At 34.5% G+C, this 24365-nt stretch overlaps 1 pseudogene; it reads left to right on the forward strand.

Annotated features, from left to right (window-relative positions):
* The first annotated feature begins 8027 nt into the window (after positions 1-8027).
* On the forward strand, positions 8028-10725 carry LOC115844998 (DNA endonuclease RBBP8-like; annotated as a pseudogene).
* Positions 10726-24365: the final 13640 nt, after the last annotated feature.

A 24365-nucleotide genomic window follows, 5' to 3' on the forward strand; every position in this document is an offset into this window, starting at 1 on the left:
AAGAAAGTTGTAGTAGCAATTCTCATATCAGACAAAATAGACGTTAAAATAAAGACTATTAGAAGACACAAAGAAGGACACTACATAATGATTAAGGGATTCATCCAAGAAGAAGATATAAAAATTGTAAATATTTATGCACCCAACATAGGAGCACTTCAATACATAAGGCAAATACTAACAGCCATAAAAGGGGAAATCAACAGTAACACATTCATAGTAGCAGACTTTAACACCCCACTTTGACCAATGGACAGAGCATCCAAAATGAAAATAAATAAGGAAAGACAAGCTTTATATGATACATTAAACAATATGGACTTAATTTATATATATAGGACATTCCATCCAAAAACAACAGAATACACATTTTTCTCAAGTGCTCATGGACCATTCTCCAAGATAGGGTCACAAATCAAGTCTTGGTAAATTTAAGAAAATTGAAATTGTAACAAGTATCTTTTCTGACCACAACGCCATGAGATTAGATGTCAATTACAGGAAAATATCTGTAAAAAATACAAACACATGGAGGCTAAAGAATACACTACTTAATAATGAAGTGATCACTGAAGAAATCAAAGAGAAAATCAAAACATACCTAGAAACAAATGACAAAGGAGACACGATGACCCAAAACCTATCGGATGCAGCAAAAGCAGTTCTAATAGAGAAGTTTATAGCCAAACAATCCTACCTTAAGAAAAAGGAAACATCTCAAATAAACAACATAACCTTGCACGAGAAAGAAGAAGAGAAAAGCCCAAAGTTAGCAGAAGGAAAGAAATCATAAAGATCAGATCAGAAATAAATGAAAAAGAAATGAAGAAAACAATAGCAAAGATCCATAAAACTAATAGCTGGTTCTTTGAGAAGATAAACAAAATTGATAAACCATTAGCCAGACTCATCAGGAAAAAAGGAAGAAGATTCAAATCAATAGAATTTGAAATGAAAAAGGAGAAGTAACAACTGACATTGCAGAAATACAAAAGATCATGAGAGATTACTACAAGCAACTTTATGCCAATAAAATGGACAACCAGGAAGAAATGGACAAACTCTTAGAAATGCACAACCTGTCAAGACTGAACCAGGAAGAAATAGAAAATATGAACAGACCAATCACAAGCACTGAAATTGAACCTGTGATTAAAAATCTTCCAACAAATGAAAGCTCAGGACCAGATGGCTTCACAGGCGAATTCTATCAAACATTTACAGAAGAGCTAACACCTATCCTTCTCAAATTCTTCCAAAATATAGCAGAGGGATGAACACTCCCAAAGTCATTCTATAAGGCCACCATCACCCTGATACCAAAACCAGACAAAGGTGTCACAGAGAAAGAAAACTACAGGCCAATATCACTGATGAACATAGATGCAAAAATCCTCAACAAAAGACTACCAAAGAAAATCCAATAGCACATTAAAAGGATCATACACCATGATCAAGTGGGGTTTATTCCAGGAATGCAAGGATTCTTCAATATATGCAAAACAATCAACGTGATACACCATATTAACAAATTGAAGGATAAAAACCTTATGATCATCTCAATAGATGCAGAGAAAGCTTTTGACAAAATTCAACATCCATTTATGATAAAACCCCTACAGAAAGTAGGCATAGAGGGAACTTTCCTCAACATAATAAAGGCCATATGTGACAAACCTACAACCAACGTTGTCCTCAATGGTGAAAAACTGAAACCATTTCCACTAAGATCAGGAACAGGACGAGGTTGCTCACTCTTACCACTCTTATTCAACATAGTTTTGGAAGTTTTAGCCACAGCAATCAGAGAAGAAAGGAAATAAAAGGAATCCAAATTGGAAAAGAAGAAATAAAGCTGTCACTGTTTGCAGATGACATGATATTATACATAGAATATCCTAAAGATGCTACCAGAAAACTACTAGAGCTAATCAAAGAATTTGGGAACGTAGCAGGATACAAAATTAATGCACAGAAATATCTGGCATTCCTATACATTAATGATGAAAAATCTGAAAGTGAAATCAAGAAAACACTCCCATTTACCATTGCAACAAAAAGAATAAAGTATCTAGGAATAAACCTACCTAAGGAGACAAAAGACCTGTATGCAGAAATTTATAAGACACTGATGAAATAAATTAAAGATGATACAAATAGGTGGAGAGATATACTGTGTTCTTGGATTGGAAGAATCAACATTGTGAAAATGACTCTACTATCCAAAGTAATCTACAGATTCAATGCAATCCCTATGAAACTACCACTGGCATTTTTCACAGAACTAGAACCAAAAATTTCACAATTTGTATGGAAACATAAAAGACACTGAATAGCCAAAGCAAGTTTGAGAACGGAAAATGGAGCTGGAAGAATCAGGCTCCCTGACTTCAGACTATACTACAAAGCTACAGTAATCAAGACAGTATGGTACTTGCACAAAAACAGAAATATAGATCAATGGAACAGGGTAGAAAGCCCCGAGATAAACCCACGCACATATGGTAAACTTATCTTTGATAAAGGAGGCAGGAATGTACAGTAGAGAAAGGACAGCTCTTCAATAAGTGGTGCTGGGAAAACTGGACAGGTACATGTAAAATTATGGGACTAGAACACTCCCTAACACCATATACAAAAATAAGTTCAAAATAGATTAAAGACCTAAATGTAAGGCCAGAAACTATCAAACTCTTAGAGGAAAACATAGGCAGAACACTCTATGACATAAATCACAGCAAGATCCTTTGTGACCCACCTCCTAGAGAAATGGAAATAAAAACAAAAATAAACAAATGGGACCCAATGAAACGTCAAAGCTTTTGCACAGCAAAGGAAACCATAAACAAGACCAAAAGACAACCCTCAGAATGGGAGAAAATATTTGCAAATGGAGCAACTGACAAAGGATTAGTCTCCTAAATTTCAAGCATCTCATGCAGCTCAATAAGAAAAAAACAAAGAACCCAATCCAAAAATGGGCAGAAGACCTACATAGACATTTCTCTAAAGAAGATATACAGATTGCAAGCAAACACATGAAAGAATGCTCAACATCATTAAGCATGAGAGAAATGCAAATCAAAATTACTATGAGATATCATCTCACTCCAGTCAGAATGGCCATCATCAAAATATCTAGAAACAATAAATGCTGGAGAGGGTGTGGAGAAAAGGGAACATTCTTGCACAGCTGGTGGGAATGTAAATTGATACACAGCCACTATGGGGAACAGTGTGGAGGTTCCTTAAAAAACTACAAATAGAACTACCATATGACCCAGTAATCCCACTACTGGGCATATACCCTGAGAAAACCATAATTCAAAAAGAGTCATGTACCAAAATGTTCATTGCAGCTCTATTTACAATAGCCAAGAGATGGAAACAACCTAAGTGTCCATCATTGGATGAATGGATTAAGAAGATGTGGCACATATATACAATGGAACATTACTCAGCCATAAAAAGAAACGAAATTGAGTTATTTGTAGTGAGGTGGATGGACCTAGAGTCTGTCATACAGAGTGAAGTAAGTCAGAAAGAGAAAGACAAATACCGTATGCTAACACATATATATGGAATCTAAGGAAAGAAAAAAAATATGTCATGAAGAACCTAGGGGTAAAACAAGAATAAAGAGACAGACCTCCTAGAGAATGGACTTGAGGATATGGGGAGGGTGAAGGGTAAGCTGTGAGAAAGTGAGAGAGTGGCATAGACATATATACACTACCAAACGTAAAATAGATAGCTAGTGGGAAGCAGCCCCATAGCACAGGGAGATCAACTCTGTGCTTTGTGACCACCTAGAAGTGTGTGATAGAGAAGGTGGGAGAGAGGGAGATGCAAGAGGGAAGAGATATGGAAACACGTATATGTATAACTGATTTACTGTGTTATAAATCAGAAACTGGCACAACATTGTAAAGCAATTATACTCCAATAAAGATGTAAAAAAAAAAAAAAAGAAAAACTAAATGCATAATGACATCTGGGAATAAGAGAGGAAATGGAGTCAGGATATGAAGAAATGAGAATTAAAAACCTTTTCTCAAGTGGAAAAAAAAATAATCGTATGAGAATTTGCAACTTATTTTCAAAATTGAGTCTAGCCCAAGGATTCATTTTCTTCTCCCAAATATATTTTATAAGAGTAACAAGCAAGTAACTTTACTGGAATTTGATTAATTCTTCTTCCACTCACTTCAGTTCTCTTTATTTTGCCTAAAGCAGAGGTAATTAATTAATATAAAAATATGAGATCAGAAGCAATTAAATTGGTATAAATTTTCCTTAATTAAGTCTCTCAACTTGGCAGTTTATCATTTTGGCACTTTTTTTTTTTTTCAGATAGAGGTGCAGAAATTGTCAGATATCTTAGGGAAAATGGTATATTTAACAGATTTGTATATATACTGTAGAAATCTACCTTTGTTAATACAGAATAACTTCATTTCCTTTAAAAATTGTTACTAAGTTAACTAATTACAAAGGAATACAAGCAAAAATAGAAACTTATTTTCCGAAAAGAAAACAAATGTGAATTCAGTTTTGCCTGGAGTGTTGAAGCCCCCAATGTTTGTAATTATTTGCATCCTCATCCAAACAGATGGCACGCTTAATTTCTCCAATGCTATCACCTTTTTGCCTTTCCCAGTTCTCTGTCGAAGCAAACAGTAATTCTTGATAGAAAAAAAAAATAGCATAATGAAAATTACATAGTAAATGATAAACTTATCATGTTTCTGTCAAAGCCATTCAGTAGCAAATTAAATCATAAAATATTAATTTAGCTATTTCACCAAATTAACAAATTTAGCTATAAACAATATAAGCTATTTTTATAACATATAACTATAACATATAACTATTTTTATAACAATATAAAAATAGTAGGATAATTGAACTTTGCCCAAATATTTGATCTTTTTTTTTTTTTTTTTTTTGCCTCTCATTTCATTTTGGAAAATACTGGTTAGAAATATTTTATTATGATAGCAGTTCTTAAACTGAGTTGAGTCTTGGATCTCATTGAGAATTGGATGCAAGCAGGTATAGAGAGAATCAACAAGGTTTGTTTTATTAATTGCTACACCAAAAGCACTGCTAATAATGCCAAACTCAAGGAAGTATTCAATAAATACTTGTTGGAAAAAAATGAAATGTGAGTGAATACTATTTCTCTAAAAATATCAAAGAAAGTTACTAATCATGTGGATTAAATCATTCCATTCATGAGTAGCTCTTCTCTTAAAAATATGATTTATTTAATAAATGAATCTGTCCTTTCTATCTTATTAATATGTATATACGAGCATAGCCTCCTCTTAACTGAGTCAGATAAATTTTTAAAACCAGCATTAAAAATATAATTTCAACATTCCAGTTTACTGTATTTATTGTAATGGCATAATGATCCCATTAAAAATCATTGTCCATTGACAGATAGGAAACAATTATTACAATGAAACTAAAATATTTGAATGTTGTAAATGAAAAAATAAAATTAAATATGCAACCTCTGTCTGAATAAGAATTGCTTTATGCTCTCTTAGAACTTTGCATCTATTTTTTTTTCATTAATTATATGGAGCTAGAATAACCATTTTTACTTGCTTTTACAACAATGAGTACAGGGCATGTCTTTGCCTCTCACTTTTTTCATGTAATACAATTGTGGGAATTAGTAATACCTCAAGAACAGTATGTGAGGGAGAAAATATGTATTATTATTCCACACTATAAGTTCTTAGGCTCAGAATAGAGCAGAACATCAAATAAAGCTCATAAAGTAAATTAATGAAGCTGGAAATGATGATAGCAGAAATATTTTCAGTTTTACGATCATATATAGGAAACTATATTTCCTTATTTATATCTCAAAACATTCCACACAAAAGTTACTCTTAGTAAACTTTAGTCCTCAGAGTATTTTCTCATTTGCTATTCATATGTGGCATATAACTTGTTTGCTTAAAATGCACAGATCATGCATTTTTTGATAATAGATATCAATATGCATTAAACTATTGAAAACATACTGTTATAATTTATAGGACTTAACTGATTTAATCTTTTGTGAAAAAAAATCACAAAAATATTTCTATGTGACACATATTTTGTCTCCACTGTCAGCATCTTGAATGTTAAGTCAAGAGATTTTAAACAAAGTTTTAAATATTGCTTATGAACTGCAATGTTTTTTGCCATCAAAAAGAAATACATAGCAAAATTAACTTGAATTGAAAACAAGATAATTGCTTTTCTCTAACTGAGTCTGTTTAAAATTTTCAGAGTTAGCTTAGTCCTTGAAGTTACAATGTGGCACATTTGGAGATCCAAATATTACAGCTGTTTTCTGGATGCCATTTGTGGCAAGCATAAAATGTCACTATATACTAATATGCTTTTTTGAGCTAACAAATAGGAATCAATTCACTGAAATCTATTTTCATGAATGTTAATACTATTTTTTGCTTCGATTTTTTAAAAGTGTGGGCAGCTGATTCTAAATGATATGAGAATTTTGCAATTATCTAAGAATAATTTTGGACAGATACCCCTATGACCAAGCAAAAATTGAAAAGTAACCAAAATAACAATTGTTATTTCCACTCTGCTACAGCTGCTACCAGTATTATTATTAGTAATTACAATGTCAATAAAAAACTATACATATTGAACAGTTTCTATGTGCTAGGAATTGTTCTGTCTCATTCAACACTCACTGTAAACCTATAAGGTAGCTTGTATTCCTTTTTTATATAATAAAGAAATCTAGTTCAGATGAATGACGTAACGAAGTAATGAAGTCAAGGTCATAAATTAAGAAGCTAGAAATCCAGTACATGAATTCTGGTATAATAAACTCATATAAGTCTCTAAAAATACAAATTTTTATTAACATGAATACATTAATATACTTCTCAGAATATGTTTTTTAAATTATGTTTTTGCTTTTATTGTTATATTTTTTGTTTAAAAGTTTTAGGAACTTATATGTTCCATTTTAGGGAAGAAGCTTTCCAGGATCCCTTTACACACAAGCATGAAGAGTCTGCAGACTCAGATGCTCCGGGATTAAGCAAACGTTTGCCTATGTAGACTGAATATCAATGAAAAGGAGACACGCTGCAGTAAGCTACTGTCTCTTATTTTGGGGGGGGGGGAATATGTCATATATTTTTGTATATTATATATACTTTTGTATATTTTATATACTTTTGGTATTTATCTGGACATAGGAAGGGCTACAAGGTTAAAATGGTAGTAAAATACACCTTTCTGGATTTATGGGTTTTATGGTCATAAATCACCACAGAAAGACACAGAATCTTCATTAAAAATTGGCTGCAAATTTGTACTCACAAGCTTATTTACTCTGCTTTTCCTCATTATGTTTCTTCCACTCTTCCAATCTTACCTGCCATATACTGAAGATGAGTCTGTTATGCTGAAAGGGAAGGGAAAGTGCAAATTATTTTATATGTAATATATATATATATAAATATATTATATATTGTATTATATATATATATATTATTTTGGAGGAAAAAGCTTTTCATTAATGATATAAGTCATTAAAATGAGGAGATAAAACCAAAAGCAAAACAGGCTTTAGTATTGCCAATATCCTCTAAGGCATATTTATTGTATGAGAATAAAATCTCGGATTGACTGTGGTGTTCTTTTTAAGTTAATGTTTATCAGCAATCAGTTTAGGGCCCTCCCCTAGCCCTGAAAAGCCCGGGCTGGGCTATTCTGAGGGGGAGACTTGACCACTGGCAGTTTGGCCGATTAGTGATGGAACTAGGAGGAAAGCAAATGGCAAACAAGGAGAAAAGCAAACGGCCTTCTCTGCTCAGCCTCAGAGTGTGCCTGCTTCTGTGCTGGGGCTTTTAAGAATCTTGAGGCAATCTTCCAAGCTGCATTTAAACTGGCCAAAGACAACTTCAGACGTATATAATGTAACAGAAAAGGGCAGAAAACATTAAGCAGTAGAAGTGTGGAGCATATTAAGCAAAATGACTGTCTCAGGAAGCAGTTGTGGAAACCCAGATGTATCTAATGACTTTAAGGATCTTTGGACAAAACTAAAGGAGTATCATGATAAAGAAGTACAAGGTTTACAAGTAAAAGTAACCAAACTGAAAAAGGAATTAATTTTAGATGCACAAAGACTAGAAGAATTCTTCACCAAAAATCAACAGCTGAGAGAGCAACAGAAAGTTCTTCATGAAACCATTAAAGTTTTAGAATATCAATTAAGAGCAGGATTATGTGATTGCTGTGCAATAACTGAAGAACATAAGCAGAAGAAACAACAAGAGTTTGAAAATATTCGACAGCAGAATCTTAAAGTTATCACAGAGCTTATGAATGAAAAGAATACCTACAGGAAGAAAATAAAATGTTTTCTGAATAGCTGCAGCAGAAAATTGAGAATGATCAACCACATCAAGCAACTGATCTTAAATCTGAGGAAGGTATTATTCCAGATTCACCAATAACAACGTTTTCATTTTCTGGTGCTAACTGGCTATGAAGAAAGGAAAACCTCGGTGTCCAACACGTAGAACAAACACATACTAAACTGGAGCATTCTGTGTGTGCACATGAATTGAAAAAAGTACCAAAGTCTTCAACTCATCCACAACATAAACCTAATGAAAGTGAAATTCTAGTGACTAACACTTGTGATCAGAGTCGAGCTCCAATGGCTAAATCATATGGAAAAATCAGTTATTCTCCTGATAATTTAGCTACAGTTATTTCTGAAATACTTGGACTTAGTGTTCAAGATGAATCTGAATCTTGAGGCCCTAGGAACCCTCTTGGTGATGAGCTCTACCACTGCCTGGAATGAGATCACCAAAAAAAAAAAGATATTTTGAGGAATCTGGAAGAAATGGTGAAGATAGTTTAACATTTTCAGATTCTAATTCAAAGACTCCTCCTCAAGAAGAATTGACCACTCAGGTATCATCTCCTGTACTTGGAGCTACCTCTAATGTAAAAAGTAGTTTAGGTTTGAATATAAGTTTTTTTTTTCCCCCTTCTCTTTTAGAGACTGGAGAAAAAAACCAAAAACAAAAGAAAACAAAACAAAAATCTGAAAACAGTGCCTTTCAGCAACACTTCTAATTATAAATTAGAGAAACCTAGATCAAAATCTGAAGATGGTGCTCTTTTCACACATCATAATCTTGGAGCTGAAGTAAACAAGATCACTAACCAGTCATCTTCTAATAAGCAGATGCTTATAAATAGAAATACAAGTGAACCCCTAAGTGAACAGGATAGTATTGATCACACTAAAGATACTGCTACTGATAAAGATAAGCATGTAGTACCCCTGAAATCATTGGGAGGCAGAGCTAAAAGGAAGAAAATTGGGGAAGAAAGTGAAGATGAAATAAGCTGCCCCCAAACCTCCTTTGATAAAGAAAATGCTTTTCTTTTTGCAATGGATAATTGTTCTTCCATGAATGGAGACTATGTGATGGATAAACCTCTGGATCTGTCTGATCGATTTTCAGCTATTCAGTGTCAAGAGAAAAGCCAAGGAAGTGAGAACTCTAAACTCAGATTTAGGCAAGTGACTCTCTATGAAGTTTTGAAGCCTGTTCCAAAGGGCTCTTTCTCAAGCTGTAAGGCCTTGAGTAGGAGCTGTGGGTTAAACCAAAAGAGCCCTGTTTACAGGAGTCTCTTTTCCAGTCCTTGAGTAAATCTCCAGATAATAAAACACTGTTACAAATAAAGGAAGAAAATCCTATCTTTAGAATCCTTCTGCATCCACGTGAAAGTTTAGAGACAGAGAATCTTTTTGATGACATGAAGGCTGCTGGTTCTCATGAGCCTATAAAAATAAAAACTAGGTCAATCCTTGAAGCATGTGAATTTGAACCAGTTCTTCTGTTAAATCCATGTAGAATTGCTAAAATAAAGTCTCCACAAACAACCAAGATGTATTCTTTGAAAATATCCAGTGGAGTATAGATCCAAGAGCAGACCTTTCTCAGTATAAAATGGATATTACTGTAGCAGATATAAAGAATGGAAGTCAGTCAGGATTAGCTGGAGGAGAGACAGTGGACATGGACTGTACACTGGTTAGTGAAACTATGTTTTTAAAACTGAAGAAGCAGAGCAGAAGGGAGAAAAAAGTCCAAATGGAGAAAGAAAAATGGATGATAGCTTGCAAGATATGTTTGATCGGACTACACATGAAAAATATGAATCCTGTTTGGTGGATAGCTTCCCCCAAGTAGCAGATGAAGAGAAGGTGTTGTCAGCTACTACAAAAAAATCAAACACTTGTAGTGATAAACAAGATAAAGTCAAACAGAAAGCATTTGTTGAGCCATATTTTAAAGATGATGAAAGAGAAACTAGCTTACAAAATTTTCCTCATATTGAGGTGGATCGGAAAAAAGAAGAGAGAAGAAAATTGCTTGGACACACATGTAAAGAGTGTGAAATTTTATTATGCAGATTCTCCAGCAGAAGAAAGAGGAAAGAAGTTGGCTTCCTGCTGGACCCCGATTTTGCTACATTCCACCCAACACACAGGAGAATTTCTGGGAAGTTGGTTTTCCTTCCGCTCAGACTTGCATGGAAAGAGGTTACATTAAAGAAGATCTTGAATTTTGTCCTCACCCCAAAAGATGGCAGCCTTACAGCGCAATATTTTCTCCCAAAGGCAAAGAGCAAAAGACATAAATGTTGAAGCAATAAGAGAAGAGAGGACAATTTTCTTTTTAGTTATTTATAGTTAAGGTTAGTATTAAAAATTGATTTTTTCGATCTTCTGTAAACTGATTTACAAATCATTTTTCTATTGAAAATGTTTTTAAATGGCATTTATCTATCACACAGATTACTACTTAAAAATGTGGATAAGTTTATGTTGTATTTTCTTGCTTTTGCACCTTTAAAATAATAAGGTGCTTTCATTTGCACTCAGAGTTAAGAGCTGTTTATTACTTTATTTGGTAATACCTAATTACCATTTTGAAAATATGAAAAAAAAATCAATTTAAAAGAAGACAGGATGTCAGCAATATGCCAAAGTGAAAAAATACCTTTCTCTATCCCCTACAAACTACAACTAGTAAAATATCCACAACTCAACAAAGGTGTTTCTTCTCAATACAGCAGGAAGCTGGAGAATTCCACACATCTGTACATATAAAAGTGGGTGGACTGGAACACATGGTAGAGGCAGAGCCTGGGAAATAGAAGAATTGGTGCCTGCAACCCTGGCCCTCTGACTGCAGTAGCTGAGTCCACAGCTTCAGAGAAGCCAGTAGCAACAGGGAAGGTGGCACACAGGACCCCAGCCTCCTTACAGCAGTAGTGCCCATGGACAAAGTTAACTGAGTAGCCATGGCAGTGTGGACTGGTACACTGTCTCTCCAGTCACTGTGGTGCCCACAACCTCAGCCCCCATCTTACTCATCTTCAATGCAGAACCAGCAAACCAGAAGTACATGCGTGACCCCAGCTCCCCTCCTACAGTCCCCTTTTCTCCATGGTTGCAGAGCCTGTGACTCAGGGGATGTTGGATGCAAGGGAAGAGCCCACCATCCCAGTGATGACAGCAATGCTGGCAGAAACAAGGCAACAACTACCCCGGAGGCACAAAACGCTATAAGGAAAGCAGCAATCCCCATCTGTTACAGAGGTGGTGGAGGCTGGAAAGCACCAACTCTCAAATATAACCAGAGGCAGCTCAGGTAAGAGAAAGAAAAATTTGTGTTTTAGTGTCACCTACCAGAAAACAAGACTGCACCTTCTAACCTGTCATTTAATTTCAAATGCACCAGCAAGGGAATTCATCAGGCACCATGAAGAGCCACAGTAACACTATACCACAGAAAGAAAATGACAATTCTCCAAAAGCCAAACTTAAATAAGTCATGGAATACTGTAATCTAATTGATAGAACATTCAAAATAGGTGTTCTGAAGAAACCCAATGAGCTATAAGAAAACTCAGAAAGGCAGTTAAATGAGATCAGAAATAAAATTAATGAACAGATGGAATACTTTACTAAAGATATTGAAACTCTAAAAATGAACCAAAGAGAAATTCTGGAGCTAAGAAACTCAAAACATGAGGTGAAGAATGCATAAGAAAACATTGGAGATAGGGCAGACTATATGGAAGAGAAAATTAGCAAACTCAAAGATAAAAATCTGGTAATGATACAAACAGAAGATGAAAGGGAAGTAAGATATAAAAAAATAAAGAAATTTTACAAGAGTTATCCAACTCTTTTTGGAAGGGTATATTAGGGTAATGAGTATCTCAGAAAGAGAAAAGCAGTAAAAGTGTGAGAGAGGTTATCTAAAGAAATAATAGCTGAGAACGTCCCAAACCTGGGGAAGGAACTAGATATAAAAGTCCATGAAGCTAAGAGAATGTCTAAATACCTCAATACAAAAAGACCTTCTCCAAAGGAAATATACATTAAAATTGTCAAAAGTAAACGACAAAGAAAGAATTTTAAAGGCAGCCAAGGAAAAGAGAATGGTAATCTACAAAGGAACTGTCATTAGGCAATCAGCAGATTTCTCAGCAGAAACCCTACAGTCCAGATGTAGAATGACATTCTCAACATATTGAAAGATAAAAACAGTTTACCAAGAATACTCTATCTAGAAATGTTATCATTCTGATATGAAGTATAAATAATTTCCCAGACAAACAAAAGCTGAGGGAGTTCATCAACATTAGACCTGCCTTGCAAGAAATGTTGAAAGGAACTCTTCCATCAGATTTCACTCATATATGAAATATAAAAAAACTAATAAAGAAAAAAAATAAAGATAAATTAATTAACAAACCAAACCAAACCAATCCAAAACAAACACATAGATACAGAGAACAGAGTAGTGGTTACCAGAGGGGGAGGGGTGAGGGGAGGGCAAAATGGGTAAAGGAGATCAACTGTATGGTGACAGATAGAAACTAAATTTTTGGTAATGAGCAAGTTGTAGTGTATACAGGAGAAAAAAATATAATGTACACATTAAACTTATATAATGTTATAAATCAACATTGCCTCAATAAAATACATTTTAAAAATACTAATGATATAAGGTAACAAAATATTACCAAATTTTGTATTGGTTCAATTCATTGTCTTAAATTAGAATTCTTATCCAGGTGAATTCACAAGAAAAAGAAACATGAAATGCTATTTTTCAGTTCCCTGTTATCTAACACTATCTGAAAACAGTGCATTAATTAAGGTTGTGGTATCTGCTATAATAAATTAATACCTACATTTCTGTGGCTTAATGCAATTGAATTTTTTTTCTAAATCTGGGAATAGACCAATATTGGCTTTCTTGCTCAAGGACTGAGAGAGTTTGATTTAGGAAGTCATGAATGCACCAAAGCTGCCCAGGGAAGAGATATGTAACCATCAGAAGGAAAGAAAACAGAAGAGCGATTTGAGTGGTATTCATAGGTCAAGATGGAATTGGCCCACTGAATCTCTTCTCAAATGTCATGGGCTAGGATGCAGTCACAGAACCAAAACTAAATACAAACTTGGAGGAGAAACAAGTCCAGGAGGAAGAAAACCACACATTTTGTTAGGCAGCTGGCATTCTCTCACCAAATCTTTAATTACACATATATTATTTATTTTTATTTTTACCTATATAGCAAATTGAAAAGTAGATTTTATGATTCAAACTTTTTCTGTTAAAAATGAGAGTAATCAACAAAAGATAGCCTTTTTTAGGGTTTAAGAGTATTAGAAAAATATATATTTAAAATATTGCTGACATATTGTCACAAACTTACATTTTTCCAAAAATTTGTTATATTTCTTAAAGATGACTACATTTACTTATGCTGATTATTTTATTTTGTTTCAGTTTATTTTGTGAGATGCAATTTGAGATTACTTGCTTCCAAATCAATCATTTTAATTATACGTATTTTAGCTAAATATGGGTGTTATTGTGAATGCAATTGTTTCTAAAAGCCTATTTTGTGTTAAAAGTAATAAAGAGAAAAATAGAACCAAGAGCATTTGAATAAAAGGTGACAAAGTCTAAAATGAATAAAATATAAAAGAAGATTTGATATTCAAGGACTCCAGAGAAAGATTTGATTAACAGAATAATGAGGAGCAAAGCTTCCCACCACTCTAATAAATAGGTGGAACACTCTCTTGAAGCTGCAACAGGCATAAGGGTTTGAATACATGAGTCAGAGTAGGAAAATAAAGAATCAAAGAGAAGAAACACTTTTTCTAAGCACCTAAATGAATTTCTTAAGAGTTTTCAATTTTTCTCTAGAGACGAGTTAGAAAAGAAAAGATTTTTCAGGTTGTTGTATATAAAGTGTTGCAAGTTAAAATTTGCCCAGAAATTATGGTAACACATAGCTACAGGGAGCTAAGGAATCTGAAAAAAAATAGTTATTTCCTAATAAGGACATATATGAAATCATTGTAAGATCAAGAAAAGTTCTTCCCCAAGGGGGATATAAATGAGCTGATTATCAGAATAATGTCATTACCCACTTAAAAAAGGTATTATTAACTGTGTCAAGCTGTTATATACCTGACTTTACTCTTGGGAAGTATTCTAAGCTATTTGCATCAGTGTACTATTTAATTGGTTTTAGCATATATGTTGGCTATCAATTTTAAGCAAAACAAAAGTTAAACAAAAGATAAATTCTCATGTTTAATACTTTTAAAAAGATAACTTAAAATAAGCAATATTAGTACATTTTTAGGAAAATGACATCCTCCTGGGAGGAGTCCCACTTCAAGGAGGACAGCAAAGAGCATAATAATGCCTGTCACCAGGGGCAGCAGTCCCAAGATGTCAACTGCCGTCTGGTTTTCAGGTGTTAGAATGCCCAAGAAAAACACAACAACACAACTTTACACAGACACTGGATGGAATAAGGCTTTCCTCATTGAGAAGAGATGGAGTAAGATCAGCTTCAATAGTGACTGACAGTCCCCAAGGCCAAGTGGTCTCCCTCCTCAACCACCCCATGCAGCTGAAACAGGGAGAGATGGTGGTGTGCATCACCCCATGCTGCAGGTGTAGGACCCCATTTGTTCTCTTCTAAGAAGAGATAGAGCAGTGGTATTGGCCAGGTGCTATATGATGTACACTCTTAAGCAGAACAAAGTACACATCAAATCCAGAATGGGGGAAGATATTACCAAATAAGGTGATATGATCAGCATAGGCTCCCAGGCCTCCTTATCTCCATGAAGAAAATGTTGCAGGTCCAAGGGTCAACAGGCTGCATGTGATTGCCTTTCTCAACATCCACCCCTCCAGTCCTTGCTCTGCCACTTAAAATAACAAATAAAGCACATCAAATCTGGCAAGGATGATACTGTTTGTAGCAATATTAATCTACATGCTGGGTAGCTTAAATTGAAAGTCCTATTTTATATTCAGCCAGTTGATTTGTTTTCTTGCACTTTATTTCTATTAAATTAAGAAATACTAATTTACATTGTTAAGTCTGGCAATTCATAACTTGCTCAAATAATGCTCTATAATTTTAACAAAGTATGGAGTGATTTCTCACTGAATAATCCTTTCATCTCTCTGTCTGTCAATATATAGTACACAAAAGCTGTAATATGGAGAGACAGAAGAAAATGGATTCAAAATCTATACTTTGATGCATTTAGCATGCTAAAGTATTTCTTAAAGTTCATTGAATTATTTGTGTATGATCTAAAAATATAAATATTAATAAATTATGATTCTCATATTCAATAATTGAAGAAAAACATTGCTATTGGCTGAAAGTGTTTCCCCAAAATTCATATGTTGAAAACTTAATGCTGAAATTGATGGTATTAGGAAATCACCTTAATCAGAGGTGATTAAGTCATGAATGGGATTCATACCCTAATAAAAGAGACCCTAGAGCGATTCCTCATCCCATCTACCATGTAGGACACAGCAAGAAGTTGGCAGTCTACAAACTAGAAGAGGGCCCTCACCAGCAGTGTGGGCACCCAGATCTCAGACTTCCATTCTCCAGAACTGTGAGAAATAAATTTCTATTGTTTATAAACCATACTATCAGTGATATATTTTAGAGCAGCCTAAGCAAACTAAAACAAAACCCAGTTGTTGGGAATCTGTGATTAAGCAGATTTCACCAGAATTGCTTCAGTATTCTTACACAATCTTTCTGATAATGCATTATAAGCAGAAAAGAATTATTAGCAAACCTGGCCCCCTCAGGTCTGAAGCTAACAAACAAAAAATGGGGGAAAAAATCTAAAAATTATAATGTCCCTTTAATTTAAATATTTGATATCTTTGCACACAAAAATACATGAGTCTACTGTTCAATGGTAATACAGTCTTAGAAATGCCTCTTTCCCTGGTAGATGGAGGCAAACTTCAGAGATTTTCCATAGTTTACAAACAAGAGTCTTAAGAAAAAACTTAGTCTTTTTTATAGAAAAGAGAGGAATTATTTCAGTCTATTTTATTATTTCTCCAAGGCTGAATGTGTTGTTCTTTGTCAAAACACAATTTTAACTTTCTCTTGCTCTGTTAGAGACTTACTGTGACAAAGTTTCTCCCTAAATTATGAAGATGAAACATAGGTATCAAAACTAGCAAGTAAAAAGAACTCACAAACCACAGAGCTTAAGCAGTAGAGTTACAAATGATGTACATCTGCTCTCAGTGCTTCAAATCAAGGTGAGGATGTGATGAACTGACACAGATTATTGTGTTACCGAATGTAGGCTTAGCTGCTCCTTACTCGAAAGCCAATACTCAAGAGACAAGTGTTGGTTGGAAAAGGAAAGGTTGTTTTATTAGAGAGGCTGGCAACCCTGGGGAGAAGGCAGACTCATGTCCAATAACCAACTCCCAAGATTCTGCTCAGCCATGATAGTTTTTAAAGGGAAAAAGTGGGAAGAATCTCAGTGAATCATCTAGGCAGGAGGTGAGGTTGTGTCATTTTCCATTGTGTGCAGACTGGCTAACTCCTGATTTTTCTTTAGATGTTATCTTTCCCACTGGTCTAGACTGCAGAAATGTTAAGGGGGAAGCTGGGAGTAGAGAGCTAGTCATTCTTCAACTACTTATTCTTTATTCTTACTTCTTTTGATCTAGGGAAAGAAGCAAAAGGTTAGGCAAGGCATTGTGTGCATCCAGTGGAGCATAAGTCAGGAGTTAGGTTAAATATTGCCTAGTGATTTCATTTTATAATTAAGTTTTTAAGTTTTGAGGGGAAGAGAAAACAGCCAAACAAGAAAGGGGCAAAAGAGCTGCTTACAGTTGTTCACAGAAAAAAGAATGATTGTAATGTGGAATCTCTTTGAAAAACTACAATATTTCAGTGGGTGGCAAACACTGGAATTGTAACAGGTACACCCTAAATATGAAGTGGCCAATCTCAGCTCCTAATTATGGGAAAATTCTCAGCATCATCTCATTTATCTAGCTATGCCATTTGAACAAGGTACTTTAAATTATACAAATTGTCTCCACTGACTTTATTTGACTTGAAAATTTTAAAAATTCATTCCACATTTCATTCCTATGTCTATTTCTCCTACATATCCAGTATATTATGGAGAAAGTATCTTATAACTGTGGTCCAATTTTCCCACTGAAATTGGCAGACTGTAGTTGATAATATGCACTCTAGGCACTATTTTTATTACTTAATTTTTCACTGATTGAAATCAACAGATGGGAGAAACCTAAGAAAGCTAGAGCAGCAACTTCAACTCTTGTTGACCCACAGCTCATACCTTAAATACCCACAACAAACCACCTTCAGATAACCACCAGAGCATCCCTGCTCCAAGAAGGCATTCACATTGCTGTGCAATTCTGGCATGACCAAACACCCCACAGAAGCCATCACAAAACCACATGCTCAAGTTATCACATCCACTATACTAATGACTAGGAGAAGCCAGGAAACTGAACACCACCAGCCATCATTTCCAACAGAGTTAAAGAGGGTAGGGCTATTAATGGAGATGGTGCACCTGGCAAACTGGTTTTCAATTCACCAGCAATATCAACACTCAGGAATCTGGGGTTTCCTCTGATTATTTGCAGCATTGTAGGCAAGGAGCCATGTAGGCATACTTCCCCCAAAAGATAGGAAGGTCAAGGAAGGTATATCAAAACACAGTGAAACTACAAAACAAAGCTTTTAAAGGAGGTGAAAGGTTTTTCACCCCTGTCAAGTGGTGATAAGTAGTGGGTCCCTGTTTTGGAAACTTGTGGGCCAGGTTCTCTAGACATAAGAATTACAATATATCTCATGTTTAGAAGGGCCTTCTTCACAACAAATTTCTTGTATCATTTACTCAAATTAAAGAAATATATAATCCTTACATGTATAAATCTGTGCCTGAAAGCAAAGTCTGTAAAAAGAACTTGGGAATAGCTAGATTATTTGGAGGTGATCTGAGGAAGCAGAAATAGAAGTAAGGGTTATGAGACAGTGAAAATAGAACAGCCATAGAAAGATGTTTTGCTTGTGAAGTTACTGCCATAGGCTAGGGCTCAACTCACCTGAGCCCTCTGAGCCTACAGCCTACTGTCTGAAGGATCAGAGGCTTTGTCATTCATTTCCCCATCGCTTATGCACCACTTCTCATCTCCTACTGGTTGAAAGTTGTTCCTGGAGGTGTTAATGGCCCCACACATCAGACACATCAGAGAAAGCCCTAAGGAAGAAAAGCAGAAAGATTAATGAAAGATATCTGACGTTAGATTCTGTTTCCATACACAAGACCATCCATCATAGTTATTGTTGGTGTCAGAGGTGAGCTGAGGGAAGATGGCATAGGGAGCAAAAATTGACTGCTCCACTCACTACCTTTCCATTAATCGCTGTCATCATTTTGCAACTGTGCACATACCTGGTATACTGAAAATTATGGATGTGTGTGTTTATTAGTTATTTATACTGTTTTTACTTTTAAGAAGACTAATTTTGTTCCAGTTATTTCCAATAAATTATACCATAAGCTCTCTCACTTCATATTTAATGTCTTCCCAAGTCCAGAACACTATTTCCCAATGACAAATCTAGTATCTAGCAATTGTCATCTTTTCTATCTCTACTTCTGTCATTATTACTACTCTTGTAATAGTTTTATCGCTGCTATGGTATACACTTTGTGAATAATTTAAAAATTGTACCAAGTCCAACATGTTAATTTCAGAAATCCTTCACTCAGGTGGCATGACTTACATCACCAGTTCATGTCCTGCAATTAATCCATTTCAGTAATTATTTAAGATATTGATTCATCTAATCCATTAACCCCGTCATTATTTCTTGGTCCATCACCCTGTTTATATACTCAAATTTTTTACGGTCTATTCTAATTGTTCACTTGATTTCACTTTTAAATATCCCCATTTGCCACACTTAGTTCTTTCCTTTTTTTTTTTTTTTTTTTTTGCGGTACGTGGGTCTCTCACTGTTGTGGCCTCTCCCATTGCAGAGCACAGGCTCTGGACGTGCAGGCTCAGCGGCCATGGCTCACGGGCCTAGACGCTCTATGGCATGTGGGATCTTCCCAGACTGGGGCACGAACCCGTGTCCCCTGCATCGGCAGGCGGACCCCCAACCACTGCACCACCAGGGAAACCCCAGTTCTTTCCTTTTTATAGTCACCTAGTGATAATAAATCTAAATTAAGCCCCCAAGCACCCACATCCTCTTTTCCTGAACCTAAGGAATTAAAGGTTGATTTGGGGGAATAACATAGTAATCCTGATATTTCTCCTTTTATATTCAGGATGCTGAACCTTAGCTTATGTTTTTCATTTTAATTTAGCTTGCCCATTTTCCTGATTAAATATTTTATCTTTTTCTTTTCTCTGAAAACCTCTAACAGACTCTCCTCTTCCCTGTAATCTCAGCTGATGTCCTTATGTTTTATGTTAGAGAAAACATAGAATAAATTAAGTGAACACTTACTCAGCTTCTGAGGACCACTGTATAAACCACCCTATGTCTGTATTCTTATTTCCTAGTTTCCTTCATATGACTGGGAGACATATCCCTGGCCCTTTCAAATGAAAAATCAATTCATTAGTGTCTGGATTCCAACTGTTCTTCCCTTATTTTTCCTGCATTATTAATTTCTCTCTCACACATAAATCATTTTCAGCAATATTCAACATGTTCTAAAATGTCTCTTCTTGAAGGAAAGAAAAAGAATGAAATCTCACAGTTTCCCTTGATGCTATACCTACTTCTATTTCTTGTTTTCTTTCTCTTTTATCATTGACAGAAATATCATTCAAAAAGTATTCTTTAATTATTGATTTCTTTATTTAACTTTTACTGATTTTAACATTCAATAGGTAGGTTCTTCTCCTCCTATGAAACATTTCTCTCAAGGTCAACAAAAGCTTGAATGTTGTAGGTCCATTGGTTAAAAGATACATTACTAATTATAGTCAAATAACTATAAAATAGAATTTAAAGTTAATCAACATTTTAAACTCCAAGCTTTAACTGCAACATTGCTAGGATAAATTATTATTTTGAGGAACAAAAATTATATAAATATTAAAATTCAAAATATATATAAATGTATATATATATTTAAAATATTAAATCCAAATACATTTTGATAAAGAAGCATATTGCATTATTCCACTGACTCATCATGAAGTCATAGGAAATTTATATTATTAAAAATTCTGATTTGACATCATAATGCAAATTATCAAAAATACAATAATTTTTAACTATTATCTTAAAATTAAAATGATAGTAATTTTCTTGTCTGTTTGTTTTGTTTTGTTTCTTTTTTTTTTTTTAGTAGCTATATATTCCCCAAATACTGAAAACACTTCTCAGTTATTTTGGAAATGTATTATAAATTTATCAAAAAAGAACATATTTTCCTATACCTTCTAAGGTGAGATATTAATAGTATCTTTATGTTATCACCTAAGATTTTAATTTTTTTCTTCAATAACTGGAAGAGCAATCAAGTTTTCCTTGCTCAGATAAATGTGAGATGAAATATTGCAAGGTTTTTTTTTTGTTTTTTTGTTTTTTTTTTTTTGCAGAATTGCACTATATAGAAATACAGAGAATTTTCTTGAAATAAGATACAGTATCCTTTTCAAGAAATATCATATAAGAAACTTAATAACACATGATATTAACACTTCAGTGTCATATATAATAAATTTTCTTTAATAAGAGATTTATATGTTGTTAACCTTTTCAAAAGATCTATGATTAGAGATTTCACAGAAATAAAGTATTACTACATGGATTTTCTGCATGTTCTTAAAAAATTATTAGACAGGTACAATATACTAAGTTGACTAATGTGTCCCTGTCTTTGAAGCATCAAATATAAATTTACTTAATTGCTTAAAATATACATCATGACTAAATGGAATAGAAATCATGAAGACATAAAGAAGGTTACACAACTTTATAACCTGAGCAGGAAATGTTTGATACTGCATTTTAGAAAACTGCGTGTGAGATGATGAAGGGACATTTTTTGAGCAGTTTGTAAAATCCTATATTTTAAAACTATTTTCACAGAATGCACTCATATATTTTGAATTTCATATATTAATAATACTGACATATATAACATTTTTATTTCTTTAGTTTACAGTGTGAGAACAACATGAATTTCAAATAATCTTTGACATAAGGATAAGATGTTAAATGATCTAGCTGTCATCAGAATGAGAAAAGAAGCAAACATGTGAACATGCTGATAGTGACTGTCCAGTGTCTGATCCTTTATGGATGAGCCAGTTCTTTTCCAGACTGATTACTCTGTCATTCACTGGAGCCTATCTTGTCTGGGCTGTCATGCTTGGTCTTTGACATTAACAATAAGATTAGGGCCAGCACTGGCTGTCACAACACCAGTCAGAGCCTAATATATAGTAGGGGCCTCGTTCTGATACAATTACATTTAAAGGAAAACTAGTAAATGTGTACTTCAAATCACTGTCCAGCTATACACAGGGAAAGAAGATTGCTGAATTTTTACATGTTTTAAGTTCACAGTGTAGAACACATAACGTAGCCTGATAATTATTAGATTATTTATTGATACATTTAAGGCAGCTTTGTTCTGGTGATGAACATTTCTGTAGAATAATTTACATAATCTATAAGAAGTAAAGAATTAGAATGAGCTTAAATCTTCCTTTTGTGTACTGGCAATACACAATTTCTGAGCAGGAAGGGGGCAACTTTTTACTACTCTTTCTCATTCTTTCATCCATTTGACTAGTGTCTACATCAGAAAAGGAATATTTTCAGAAAATCGACAATATCAAAAGCCTTCTCCTTTTAAGTAAATGTATTTAAACTCATTTTTATCTGAAAATATATATAAAATATAGGGTAATTTTTATACTTTATATCCATATTATATATATATATATTTTTTATTATTTATTTATTTATTTTTTTGCGGTACGTGGGCCTCTCACTGTTGTGGCCTCTCCCGTTGCAGAGCACAGGCTCCAGATGTGCAGGCTCAGCGGCCATGGCTCACGGGCCCAGCCGCTCCACGGCATGTGGGATCTTCCCAGACCGGGGCACGAACCAGTGTCCCCTGCATCAGCAGGTGGACTCTCAACACTGCGCCACCAGGGAAGCCCCATATTTTATATTTTTATAAAATAATTTTTTTTCCTAGTGCATATGTTAACTTGAAAGACTTGATGTCCTAAAGTTGAGATTTTCTGATAAAAAAATAATGAATTACAGGAGATATGGCCTGAAGGTAATGAGAGACTCATGATCATATAAGAAAAGCTGAGTTCTTTGAAAAAAATAGTATTTAAAAATAGTATTATAAAAATAATAATATTAGTTTCTTCTTCTCTGTAACAAATGACCACACCCCTATAGGCTTAAACCAACAAATATTTACTTTCTCTCAGTATCTTTGGGTCAGGAGTCCAGGCACAGCTTAACTGGGTCCTCTGCTCAGGGCCACAGAAGTCTTCAATCAAGATGGTGACTGAGCTGTGTTCTCATCTGGATGTTGACTGGCAAGTATATATTTCCAATATCATGTAAGTAATTGGGAGAATTCATCCTCTTGCAGCTATGGGGGATTTTCTTGCTGGTTATATTATAGGCCTGGAGTCGCCTCCTAGAGGTGCCCCCATGGATCCTTGTCACATCATTCTCTCACAGCCTCTTTCACAATATGGCAGCAAGGGACTCTCTCACTCCCATCTGCAAATACTGATTCTTAAATAATGTAACCTGATCAAGGGAGTAATATCCATATTCTACTCATTAGAAGCAATTCACAGATTCTACCCTAACTCAGGGTGTGACCCATTGAGAATAACACTAGGACGTGTACTGCACAATAATTATGAGACACTTTGTTGCAAGTGACTGTGGTTTTAAAATAGTGAGAAAGATAAACTAAGAGATAGATATGACAGTTCAGTGGTACACAGGATAGGAATGAGTTTTTAGAACAGAAGAATGTTTAGTTCAAGGAATTTCAGACAGTAAAATTCATCCATACTTCATAGTTGAAGTTTGTATGTGTAAGAAAAGAGTATTTAAACATAAAACATGAAATCTTTAAAGGCAGAAACTGGGCTTCAGTCTATTTGCTCTTCCAGATTGACTCTTCACCCTTATCCACCATGTTCTATGCCTCAGGAAGCTAAACTTTATGAACTGCATCAGTGGACACTTCCTGTCTGGCTTCCACTTAGATTTGGTCAAAGGGAGGCACATGAAAAAGACTACTGTAAAGAAAAAGAAAAAAAAAGTAGAAATAATAATGTACTCTTTTAAATCCCCAAACTCCTAATTTTTAGTCACTACTCTTCCAGTTCTGTGATGACCACCTTCTCTGTCTGCCTCTATAGGCCAAGGGTTAGTTTCTTGTGGTTGTTAATGGTGTCCTAAAGCCCTATTAAGTTCTCACATCTTTATAAATAGTCCTGACAGGAAACATGAAATCTCCTATCATACTGCTTATCAGTCTTCGAGCACCTTAGATTCAGTTCCCCATTGTACAGTTCATGGGAAGACATAAGATCCAAATGTTTTTCTGTTCTTTCAGTGGGGTTGCATCACAAGAGAGGGATCCTGAAATTATGAGACTCAGAGACTATATATGGTGGTTGGTGCATAGGTCCAATCTCCCTTCATGAGATAAATCTTTATTCTGGAATAAAAACAAATAATTTGGGAGGAGAGTTGAAATTCTCCCTAAAATGTAAGCAAATGGCTTTGAGGGAGATAACTATATTAACATATATAGTACAATAATTTCCAACACACGTTTTACATTTAATCATGCTTTAACAACAATTTAT

Source organism: Globicephala melas, chromosome 18, assembly GCF_963455315.2.
Source record: "Globicephala melas chromosome 18, mGloMel1.2, whole genome shotgun sequence".
Taxonomy (NCBI): Eukaryota; Metazoa; Chordata; class Mammalia; order Artiodactyla; family Delphinidae; genus Globicephala; species Globicephala melas.